The sequence below is a fragment of the Scyliorhinus canicula genome, unplaced genomic scaffold (assembly GCF_902713615.1).
Source record: "Scyliorhinus canicula unplaced genomic scaffold, sScyCan1.1, whole genome shotgun sequence".
Classification (NCBI taxonomy): Eukaryota; Metazoa; Chordata; class Chondrichthyes; order Carcharhiniformes; family Scyliorhinidae; genus Scyliorhinus; species Scyliorhinus canicula.
The window spans coordinates 436183-449570 of NW_024056010.1; positions in this window are offsets into that span (position 1 = coordinate 436183).

Genomic DNA, 13388 nt, shown 5'->3' on the forward strand with positions numbered 1-13388 from the left:
ATTGTTATTTTGAGGTCAGGAGATCAACGAAGGCCATTCAGCCTATTGATTCCCTGGAGCAAACTAGTCAGTCCCATTACCGCAATCTATCCCTGTAGCCCTGCAAGTTTAGTTCCCTAAATGCCAATTCAGTTTCTGTTTCAAATTTTCGACTGTCTTCATTCCCACCCCAGCTCACAGGCAAGTTCCAGGTCATTTCCATTCGCTGCATCAAAATATTCTCCCACACGCTCCCCCTGCATCTCTTACCCGAAACCTAAAATCTGTGTCCTGCTCGTCCTTGTCCCTTCAGCTAATGGCAACAGCTTTTCTTTATCCACCTTATCTAAACCTGTTCTAATCTTGTCCACCTCTATCAACTCTCCCCTCAACCTCCTTGATGAATCTCTGTCTCTATTCGGGCACCCTGGATATCCGTTATCCCTTCTCAGTTCCCAAAAATCAGAGGTCAAGTCTGTGTTTTTTGGCAAACTCCACTGGAACTTTATTTTGTCAGCTGTAGTGCCCACTGGTAACTTTATTTTCAATACAACAGTTAGTGTTCTGACTCGCCCATTTGCAAGCTAGTCAGATTGATTGTCTTTAGTGAATACCGTGGTTGAGTTTTAAAATACAGATCGTGGTAATTCTTCAAATCATAATACACAGTATAAAATGACTCAGTGATTTAAACAAAAGAAAGATGACAATTTAGCAAAAGCAACAAGGAAATAAGTTTTAGAAAAATATGGATTGATTCCGGAATGGGTTTTTCCATCCTGGGTAAGTTATTCTTAAGGAGATTCCTACCTTAAGGTCTCAGGCTAGCAGGATGGTGCAGTGGTAGCACTGCAGTCTCACGGCACTGAGGTCCCAGGTTTGATCCGGACTCTGGGTCACTGTCCATGTGCAGTTTGCATATTCTCCCATATTTGCGTGGGTTTCGTCCCCACAACCTAAAGATGTGCAGGGTAGGTGGATTGAACACGCTAATATTGCCTCTTTAATTGGAAAAATGAATTGGGTACACTAAATTTTTTTTTTTTTAAATCTTAAGGTCTCGTCTTCTTTTCACCCCGATTGGCTTTAACTAATTTATAATTCACTCAATTCGGCCAAATTGTCTGTCTATCAATTTTAAGAGATATATGTATTTAAATATATTGGTGCCAATTTCTCATTCCATCGCCTGCCAATTTTCTAACTTATCCACACGTGCATCGAGACATTATTGGGGAAATACAGTTTTCGCTAAGAAATTATCAGCCCTAGACTGGATGTTACTACAGAGACGGAACTACCAGTTCTTAACTGTATAACAATGGGGCCTTTCATCTAGTTGATGTCATTGTTCTTAGAATCGTAAGCAAGTCTCAAGCAACTTGCAAAATGTAAAACCTGAGAAAGAAATTTGAGCGTGTTATCTGGATTAACCCTTAATGGGTTCCCAGCTATTTGTTGCACTAAAGTAATGCCTACTGTGAGTATAGTTAATTTATTCTTAATGAGTTCTCATTTAAACTTTTTATATCTGACAAGAAAAGTCAATTTCTATAACTCCTTTACTCATTGTGAACAACCCCAGCCTGACATCCACAGTAAAGAAAACAAAGAATATGTTAATGTCTGAAATCAATTGGGAATGTTTAATTTCTGTTTTAAAGATATTCTGAATATGTTGTCCTGGACAATAAATGAATTGGAATACTTTCCCTTGGGTGTGTCTCAATGGAATATATCAATCTGGTATCCACCTACGTTCTCGTGAAAGTCTGGAATGTGTAAATGGGATGAATAAGTTGATCACTTTCTCTTGGAAATATTTACATCCTTGCCCATGAACTTTGTTTTAAAGAAGTTCAGCCACTACATAAAATATCAGCACCGTAACATGGGGAGATAAGAAAGACAGACTCACTTTGGTCTTTTCATCAGCACATCTGAGAGTTAAGAATGTGTGACATGATTTGGGGATACTGCTGTGAGTGCGCAGATGTGATTTGTTACATGTGAAAAACAGCAAGTGTAAATTCACAGTGAAATGGGCTGAAGAGTGGGACCCAAACACACACAGCTACTTGAGACATAGCAGGAGATAAAATGGTTAATGTGACCAAGGGATTGAGACAACATTGTGACAGCACCAAGGCATTGACACACACTCCAGAGAGAAACTGACTTTAAAACAATCAATGGCGATGGTGCTTCTACCCAGAGTGTAATGGTAATGCTGCTGCACTTAGATACTACTGCTCAGACATTAGAGTGTGTCTGCTCTTATTTATACTGAATAAAATCTAACCACTGCCACCAATAAGGGCTATAACTGTGAATCATTTCAGAGTTTGGGAAAGTGGGGGTGTTAAGGGTCAATACAAATCAGGAGTTGGCCATTCGGCCCCTCGAGTCTGCTCCACCATTCAATAAAATCAGAGCTAATCTGATTGTGGTCTCAACTCCTTTCCTTCCTCCACCCTTTCACTCTCTTGTCAATCAAGAATCTATCAAATTCAGCCTTAAAGCAGACTCAAAGGCCCTGCCTCCACCACTCTCTGGGGAAGAAAGATTCATAGACCCACAGTCATCGGGGCAAAATTATCATCAGCATCTTCAATGGGAGACCCCTTATTTGTAAATGTTGTCCCCTAGTTCTGGTCTCTGCCACAAGGGGAGGCATTCTCTCTGTCAATTCCAGTCAGCGTCTCATGTGTTTAAATAGGATCATCTTTCATTCTTCTAAACTGCAATGGATACAGGCCCAACCTGTCAAACCTTTCCTCAGAGGATAACCCCCTCATTCCAGGAATCCGGGGAGTTAACCTCTCTACTGCATCTAAAGCACTTATCTCATTACTGAAATAAGGAGACGCAAACGGTACACAGTGCTCTAAATATGGTCCCACGAAGGCCCTGTACAACTGCAGCAAAACATCCTTACTTTTTGTTTCCATTTCCTTTGCAATTAACAACAATGCCATTGACCTTCCTGATCACTTGCTGTACCTGCAGACTAACTGTATCAGGGCACACTGATCCCTCTGTAACTCCAAGTTCTGCAATCTCTCCATTTAAATAATATTGTTTATTTAATACTTCCTGACAAAATGGACAATTCACATTTTCCAAAGTTATGCTCCAGCTGACAGGTTTTTGCCACTCACTTAACCTATTTGTAATCCTTTGCAGATTCCTGAAATCCACTTCACAAATTACTTTCCTACCTGCCTTTGAGGCATCAGAAAATGTAGCCGCCAGACATTCAATCCCGTCATCCAACACATTCATACAGATTGTAAATGGTTGGGAGCCCAGCACGGAACCTGGTGACATTCCACTTGTCACATCTTACCCACCCAGAAATAACCCATTCATACCTACTGGCTGCTTCCTGTTCGCTAACCAATCCTCTATCCATGCTGATATGTTGATCCCACACCATGAGTTCTTATTTTGTGTATTAACCTTTGATGTGACACCTTCGGAAATGATAAAAGCACATCTACAGGTTCCCCTTTATTGACATCCCTTGTCACTTCCTCAGAGAACCTTGCTAAATTAGTGAATAAAATGAAATGAAAATCACATTGTCACAAGTAGACTTGAAATGAAGTTGCTGTGAAAAACCCCTAGTTGCCACATGCCGGCACCTTTTCGGGGAGGCTGGTACGGGAATTGAACTGTGCTGCTGGCTTGCCTTGGTCTGCTTTCAAAGCCAGAAATTTAGCCCTGTGCTAAACCAGCCCCTAATGTTCTAGTCATGTTCAGAATGTTCTAGTCAATCACGGTTGATTCCCTGAACCCATTTTCAAACACTGTCAAAAGAAAAATCAAATTTCCTTTACCCCTCTGGTTCCTTTGCCAATGACCTTAGACGGACTCACTTTCTGTTAAAGAGCCTGTCAAACTCTCACCCACTTGCCCGAAAGTGAACAAATTTAATCAGGAAAAGTCAACAAATTCAAATATTTTCCTGTGAAAAGTTTATTGATCAAACAGAACATGGTTTAAAAAAAATAACAGAAAATTACTTGAGGATCAAAGACAACCAGAGTAACAGGATGTTCACAATATTCTGGTCCCAAACAGTTTCCCTTCAGCTCCTTTGTACCCTGTTCCCGTGACTCCCCGCTTTGGACACGGGGCACTGAACCATCAGGCCCTGTCACCCCTCCCCACTGAACCCTGATTGGTAGGAGGTCCAGTTCCCAGTCGGCCTCTAGCACCTTCCTGTCTCTATTTGCGACGCACATGGCAGTTCCCCAACTGAGGAATAGGCCCCGTTATTGTCAGCTAAATTCAGCCCTCTGCGCCGTCACCAGGCTGTCATTGACATGAGCAATAGAGACAGAAAGGTGCCTGAGGGTCAAATAGGAAGACAAAACTTGTGGATTTAGACTCCCATAAAGGTCAGCAACGTTTGAGAAAAAAAATCAAATTCCCAGTCAACAAATGAAAGGATGACACGACGGGACTTCAAGTTTTATGACTTTTGCACTGATAACGGCACCGTTGCCGCTTCCGTCGACGCAGTGTAGCACGGGCCCGGTGGTGACGGCGACATTGAGGATCTGGGGGCAGTGGAGATGGCACAGAGGGGAGGCAGGGACTTCAATCTGGGCCCCGATACAGAATAATCACTGGTTCGTTCCGGGTAGAATAGACGGGGCGTTCCTATGTTGGCACAGGGTGGGTATCAAAAGGATGGGGGACGTGTTCATTGATGGGACTTTTGCTCGTCTGAAGGAGAAATTTGGGCTACCCCCGGGGAATACCTTTAGGTACATGCAGGTTCGTGAAAAAGGTGGGGGAATTCCCACTGCTGCCTGCCCGGAAGATACAGGACAGCGTGGTCTCAGGGGTGTGGGTAGGGGATGGCAAGATATTGGAAATATATCAGGAGCTGCAGAAGGCGGAGGAGGCCTCGGTGGAGGAGCTGAAGGGCAAGTGGGAGGAGGAGCTGGGTGAGGAGCTGGATGAGGGCCTGTGGGCTGACACCCTGGGCAGGGTCAATTCCTCCTCACCTTGCTCCAGGCTCAGCCTGATATAGTTTAAGGTGGTGCACCGGGCACATATGACAGTGGCGAGAATCAGTATGTTCTTCGGGGTGGAGGATAGGTGTGTGAGGTGCTCAGAGAGCCTGACAAATCATGTCCATATGTTCTGGGCATGCCCGGCACTTACAGGGTTTTGGAAAGGCTTCGCAAAGGCTCTGTCCAAGGTCCTGAACACTCGGGTAAAACCGAGCTGGTGGATAGCGATATTTGTGGTATCGGACGATCCGGGAGTGCAGGAGTCGAAAGAGGCCGGAGTTCTGGCCTTTGCCTCCTTAGTGGCCCGGAGAAGGCTCTTGTTAATGTGGAGGACGCGAAGCCCCCAAGCGTAGAGGCTTGGGTCAGTGACATGGCGAGATTTCTCAGGTTAGAGAGGATAAAGTTTGCCTTGCGTGGGTGCTTACAGGGGTTCTCCAGGCGGTGGCAACCGTTCCTTGACTTTCTCGCGGAACATTAGGTGGAGGTCAGCAGCAGCAGCAAACCGGCGGGGGGGGGGGGGCTTAGGCAGTGGATGGATTTCATTTGTAAAGGGCAGATTCCCCACCTTATTTTGTTAAATTAAGTTGTTTTCTGTTTTACTGCTACGTTTTCTTTTCGTTGTTTTCTTTTTGTAGTACTTTGTAAAAATTATTGAAAACTTTTGAATACAAACAAATTTTTAAAAAGTTTTATGACTTTTAATACAACAAAAATAAACTAGAAGCTACTTTAACTCGGAAACCTACACGTTAAACTATAAACGAGAACTGTGCCCTTGCACAATCTGAAATCACACTCCAACATTATGGTTACACTGTCCTGGAAGTCGAAACTTAATTGTGTCAGAACCTGTCCGAAGTGATGATTCATTCCCGAGGATTTACTTCCGTTCTTCAACCAAGACACCGAGGTAAAAAAAGGGAGAATAGAATGTGAACTAGCAAAATACATAAAAATGGACTGTAAAAGTTTCTGTGGCTACGTAAAAAGGAAACGTTTGGCTCAGACAAAGGTTTGTCCGTTCCAGATAGAGTCAGGAGAATTTAGAATGAGGAAGAGATCTCTACAGCCACCTCGTTCAGCACTCTGGGATGTAGATCATCAGCTTTTGGGTATTTATTCACTTTCAACCCCATTAATTTATCCAGTGCTACTTTTTCACCAATACTAATCTCTGCCAGTCCTTTGGTTCTCTGGTATTTTGGGGACAATTTCTGTATCTTCCTCTGTGAAGACAGACACACATTGTTTAGTTTCTCTGCATTTCCTTACTCCCCATTATAAACTCTCCTGTCTCTGCCTGGAATGGACCCACATTGGTCTTTGCTAATCTTTTCCTTTTCACATTCCTGTAGAAGCTTTTCCAGTTGGTTTTTATGTTTCTCCCCAGTTTGCTCGCATCAGTTTCTTGATCCTCCTTTGCTGAATTCTAATGGATCTCATGGAATCTTTAACTTTTCTTGTTAGCCACGGTTACATCACTTTTCCTGTTGGATTTTTGTTCCTTAAAGGAATCTATATTTGTTGTATAAGTGTGAAATAAAAGTTGCAAAAATCCCAGCGGACCATAGGCTGCTCTCCCCTTTGACAGAGAGAGAGCTGACTGGAGCTGATTTAAGCTGAGGGTCAGCACACCTCAGGCGACGGGCCAGGTTGAGAAGGCGGGGCCTTCATGAATAAACTCAGCCAGTACGGGAGTTGAATCCTCACTGTTGGCCCCGAACCAACCGTCCAGCCAACTGAGCTGACCGACCCCTGATAAATATGTAATAATTCCTTAACCATTAGGTAGTCCCTGTACCAATCAGTTTCCCAATCCACCTCAGACATCTTGCCCCTCATACCCGGATAGTTTTCTTCTGTGAGGTACATCCAGATAACTTAAACAAATGAACCATGTAAACACCAGGGCCCATCTCCATGGCAACGTGGCATGCTTTGGAGTGTTTGAAACAGAAATGGAAACTAAATATCTCCACACTTCCAAACCCCCTTTCACTCTGTGATCCTTGTACAATTTGAAGCCAGGTATTAGCAAAAAGGCTTAAAGAGCATCAGCCGACTGGAGGCAAAGTGGTGAGATCGGCCAGTCCAGCAGAAAGAAACCCTCCGACCATCCCCACTGACCACCTGTCAGAATGAACAAAATGCAGTCCTGGGTGTAGAGCAGAAACAATAACAGCAGAATCCAACCCCTGTAATCTATTGTGAAATTGTTGGTGTCACAGCAGGTGCGATGAAACATGCAATCCCGTCTCCGAGTGAGAGGTGGACGGCGTCTCCCCAGTGTGAACGCGCTGGTGTCTCCGCAGGTTGGATAATTGAGTAAATCCTTTACCACACTGAGAGCAAGTGAATGGCTTCTTCCCAGTGTGAACTCGCTGGTGTGTCCGTAGGGTGGATAAATGTGCAAATCCTTTCCCACACTGAGAGCAGGAAAATGGCCATTCCCCAGTGTGAACTCGCTGGTGTGTCTGCAGGTGAGATAATTGATTGAATCCCTTCCCACACTGAGAGCAGGTGAATGGCCTCTCCCCAGTATGAATTCGCTGGTGTCTCCGCAGGGTGGATGAATCAATGAATCGCTCCCCACACTGAGAGCAGGTGAATGGCCTCTCCCCAGTGTGAACTCGCTGGTGTCTCCGCAAGGTGGATAAATGCGCAAATCCTTTCCCACACTGAGAGCAGGTGAAGGGCCTCTCACCAGTGTGAACTTGCTGGTGTGACTGCAGGTTGGATACTTGAGGAAATCCTTTCCCACACTGAGAGCAGGTGAATGGCCTCGCCCCAGTGTGAAGTCGCTGGTGTGTCTGCAGGGTGGATAATTGAATGAACCCCTTCCCACACTTTGAGCAGGTGAATGGCCTCTCCCCAGTGTGACTGCGTCGATGAATCTCCAGCTGAGATGGGGCTCTGAATCCCTTCCCACAGTCCCCACATTTCCACGGTTTCTCCATGTTTTGGGTCTCCTCGTGTCTCTCCAGGTTGGACAATCAGTGGAAGCCTCGTCCACAACACGGGTACGGACCCTCCCCGCTCTGAATGTTGTTATGTTTTTCAGGCTGTGTAACTGGTTAAAGCTCTTTCCACAGTCAGTTCAGTGGAACACTCTCACTCGGATGTGTGCTGTGTGGGTCTCGGTGCTTTTCCAGTCACACTGATGGTTGAAATATTTAGCTGACAGTTCGGGTAAACATTTCTCCTTCTAGATTCAAAGCCCGATGATATTCAGATTCCAAGGAAAGAAATGACTGTCAGATCGAGACATGACGTTTGAGATTTCTGTCTGTAATTCCCCCTTGTCTCACATCCTGCAACAAAAATTTACAAAATTCATCACTGTCAGTACAGGATAGAAATGCAGAACAGTCAATTCTAGTTTCTGTGTCACATTTTTTCCTCCCTCTTATTCCGCGAAAGCTGTAAATCCCCATCCCACACACTCTCCCTCCATTCTCACTCTGCTGTATCTAATATTCACCCTCCCAATTCTCCTGAAGCTGCTGATTCAGGCTGATTGACAGATCCATGCTCACAGCTTCCTGTCCAGGTGATCATAACAAATATGAGCTGCATTCGGCCCATCGAACCTTAACCATTCAATGGGATCATTGGCCGATCGACCTCAGCACCATTTTCCCACACTATCCCTATGTCCCTTGACCTCTTGAATATCTAGAAACCGATTAATCTATGTCTTGAAAATACTTAATGACTGAATCTCCAGAATCCTTTGGGGTAGAGAATTCCAAACCTTCACCACATCCTCGAATAAAGAAATCCCTCCTCATCTCAGCTTTCTCTCCATTTAACTGCCAGTTCCCCATAACACTCGACACCCTCAATCTGATATCTATCGGTGGTGGGGGGGGGGGGGGGGGGGGGGGTGGTCAGCCATGTGATACGGGTGCGGGAGTAGCTGCTTTTCCACAGGTTCTGGCACCACTCACCTATAATTTGATACTTATCCTAATTGCCTGGCACTCATCTTCCTAATCCTTGAATTCATATTTATTATCGTGTCCCTGGAAGACTTCAGGGTTCGGATGGTAGGATTATGCCGGAAAAATTGAAGAACTGCGTTGATAAACAGCGTTGGTGGATTCAGCGTGGGTGGAGACGCATTTTCAACATGGAGGCCTGGCCCTCAGGAGGTCTCTCGACCCCCCGCTCTCCGGGGCTCTCTGGGAGGTGGCGAAAACGATGTCTGCCGACATTATCCGTGTTACTGACCAGAGGCTGAGTGTGCTGACTCAATATCTGTGAGCTCATGAAGCACAGCTGCAAAACCCCATCAAGAGGCCTGGGATGAAAACTATCCCTCGGACTCAAAGACCGATGCACCCTTTCTAATTTGAAACGCCCAGGCTTCATAGCCTCCAGTGTGAATTCGCTGGTGTCTCCGCAGGGTGGATGAATCAATGAATCGCTCCCAACACTGAGAGCAGGTGAATGGCCTCTCCCCAGTGTGAACTCGCTGGTGTCTCCGCAAGGTGGATAAATGTGCAAATCCTTTCCCACACTGAGATCCGGAGAAGAGAATCCTGAACATTCAGCAAGATGCCTCCTCAACAGAGGCAAGAATTCAATCCTTTGAAAACCAGCCCAGTGGTGTGGTGGAGGTCCTGGAGGACCGAGGGCAGAGAAAGAACATCCGAGTCATCGGCCTGTCAGATGGTCATCATAGAATTTACAGTGCAGAAGAAGGCCATTCGGCCCATCGAGTCTGCACCTTAGAAAGAGTACCGAACCCAAGCCCTTACCACCACCCCATCCCCCTAACCCCACCTAAACTTTTATTTGGACACTCAGGGCAATTTAGCATCGCCAATCCACCTAACCTGCACATCTTTGGACTGTGGGAGGAAACCGGAGCACCCGGAGGAAACCCACGCACACATGGGGAGAACGTGCAGACGCAGCACAGAAAGTGACCCAAGCTGAGAATCGAACCTGGGACCCTGGAGCTGTGAAGCAACTGTGCTAACCACTGCGCTACCGCGCTCCCCATAAATTATGTTATTTTCTGTCCATTTAGTGTGGAGGGTGAGGCTCCCATAGGTTCTTCGAGGACTGACTGTGACGTTTTCTCAAGCTGGCTATGAAGCCTGGGTGTTTCAAATTAGAAACGGTGCATCGGTCTTTGAGTCCGAGGGATAGTTTTCATCCCAGGCCTGTAATCATTCACTTCCACAAATTGACAGAAAGTCCTGGAGAGGGAACGGCGAGGTAGCACCTGGCTCCAGGCGGGAGTGAGGATTTACTTCTTCCAGGACTTTTCGGCAGGAACACAAACAAAGCATCGAGGCTTCGATGAAGTTCAAAAGCAGTTGAAGGCTGTGGGGAGCGAATTCTGTCAGGCTTTATCCTGCAACCTGAAAAATGGTATCCAACAACTCCGTCAAGTCTTTCAATAATCCAACTATTGCCTTGACCTTCATTAAATCCATGAAGGGCCAGGATCTGGAGGGATGGTTTTCAGCTCGGACTAACTCAGGTTCTAATCCGGACTCTTTCCCTGTCATGGCGTTGTCTGAATTTCAGAATCACAGAAATACACACAGGGACAGGAGAAGGCCATTCAGCCCCTCGAGTCTGTCCTGCCATTTAGTAAGATCATGGCTGATCTGTGACCTAACTTCACATCCATTAATATCTTTGCTTAACAAAACTCTACCTCAGATTTAAACTTAACAACTGATCCAGCTTCACCTGCTGTTTGTGGGAGAGAGTTCCAAACCTCTCCCACCCTGTGTGTGAAGAAGTTCTTCCGAACATCTCTCCTAAACGGTCCAGCCCTGATTTTTAGACAATGATCCCAGTTTTAGAATCTCCAACCAGTGGAAATAGTTTATCTTTATCTACCCTGTGTTTCCGTTAATATCTTCAATACTTCAACCAGATCACACCTTAACCTTCTAAATTCTTGCGAAAAGAGGCCTAATTTGTGTAATCTCCCGTCGTAACGTAACCCCCTTCATCTGGGTATCGTGGGGTATCACTTTAGTAAATCTTTATTGCAGTCCCTCCAAGACCAAAATACCCTCCCTAAGGTGTGGTGCCCAGAATGGCTCACAGTTCTCCAAGTGTGGTCTTACAGGGTTTTGTATAACTGCAGCATAACCTCTGTCTCTTTATACTCCAATCCTCTAGATTAAATGCCTTTAGCCATTTTGATTATTTTCTGGACTTGTCTGTGACATTTTAAGAATCTCTGCACCTGAACCACAAGTCTCTTTGAACATTCACTGTACCTAACCTCTTTCCATTGAGAAAATACTCTGCTCTATCCTTTTTTGGTCCAGAATGGATAATCTCACACTTGCTTACATTCAATTCAATCTGCCACAAATTTATTCATTCACCTAATCTGTCCTGTGTGTGTGTGTGTGTGTGGGGGGGGGGGGGGGGGGGGACGTGTCCTGTGTGTGGGTGTGTATCTGCGGGCAGGTGTGCTGTGTGTGGATGTGCGTCTGGGGGAGGTGGGACCCCCGCCTGCCCCGTGCCCCGCTCCTCTCCGGCCCCACCTCTGCCGGACGGCAGCCTGCAGATCACCTCAGTCCGCCGCATGGACTTCAGCATCTACCACTGTGTGGCCCGCAACGCTGGCGGAAACAACACTGTCTCGCTACAGGTGTGGCCGCTCTCGCTGCAGGAGCTGGGCCTGGCCGGGCGCTCCGATGCCCGGGCCGGCCTGCGGCCCGGATACCCCTTCAACACCCATACGCTGCTGGTGACCAGGGGCTTCTCCTCCTTCTTCACCCTGGTGTCACCCTGCTTCACTTTACTGAGAAGACATCCCTCTGACAAAGGCACGAAAGGGAAAATGCTGGAACATCTCAGCAAGTCTGGCAGCATCTGTAGGGAGAGAAAAGAGCTAACGTTTCGAGTCCGATGACTCTTTGTGCCAGACTTGCTGAGATTTTCCAGCATTTTCCCTTTCGTTTCAGATTCCAGCATCCGCAGTAATTTACTTTTATCCCTCTGACAAAGCCATGTTGACTATTCCTGATCAAACTTTACCTCTCCAAGTGGAGATAGATTATTTCCTTCTGTGGAACTAATCCTTCAGTGTCTCCCCCTGGTCTCTATGAGGTTGTGGAGAGAAGCCGGAAGTGACAGTACAATCGAAGTCACATGGCGCATGTCCAATCCCGGCGGACAGTGAGAGTGGAGAATGTTCATTGTTTCACACTCGGCACTGGGGCCACACTCGGATTTGTAAACCCCGCCCCCCTACACTGACCTCTCACCTGACACCTCACAATGCGCGGACAATGATTGACGGCAGCTCCTGACCAATAGGGTTCAGGGGGCGGATTCGGAGGACCAGTCGGGAGTGGCTGGTCCTCCAGCTAATCGGAGTGAATGACGGGGCCGAGTGAAGCATGCGCAGTGCAATTAATGGCGGCGCAGAGAAAGTTATTTCTCGGATCCACAATCCGTAAAGGTGGGAATGGCGTAACCGAGGGAAAAATGAATCAGGCGCGTTGTTGGACACACTTTGTAAATATGTTACATAAACCGAAAACCCGTAAAAATAACCTACCGGTACCGGGGGCCCTGAGCTTTCGCACAGACAGGACGATGGAGCCGCCATCTCCATCGCGCGCGAGCGAGGTTGCGCATGCGCACCCGCACACATCAACATTATTTGGGCACTAGCAGCAGTGCGCACGCGCACCCACCATTTTTATTGGGGGCAGCAGCAGCGCAGTTCAGGCTCAGTCGCCATCATTGTTAAGGGCAACGTTTTTTAAATGTTTCATCGTGACAGACTGTTTCACTCTGAGTTACAAATTCCTATTTATGAGGCAGAACAACGATACATGTGACAATGTCAGTGACAATAATTAAGATTTATTTTGACAGAATAAAGCTTTTTGAGACATTTCAGAGAGATGTTACAAAATAACAATTGATACTGATCCACAAGAGGAGATATGAGATTTTAAGGATAATCTTAATGGAGGAAAGTGAGTGAGAGAGTCGCAGAGTTTGAAGGAGGAAATTCCAGAGCTTGTGGCCCAGTCAAATGATAAAAGGCCTGTAATGGTGGACCGAATAAATCAGGAATGCTATAGTGGCCGGAATTAAATGAGTGCAGAGATCTTGAAGAGGTGTGTGTGTGTGTGGAGGAGATTACAGAGATCAGGAGGGTCACAACTACAGAAAAGGAAGAATGGGAAATTTCAACTTTTGGTACTTCTTAAAAGGAAAGTGAGCCCAGGGGATGGGTAAACAAGACTTGTTTGTATTGTATTTGTTTGATTGGATTGGATCGGATTTGTTTATTGTCACGTGTACCGAGGTACAGTGAAAAGTATTTTTCAGCAAGCAGCTCAACAGATCATTCAGTACATGGAAGAAAAGGGAATT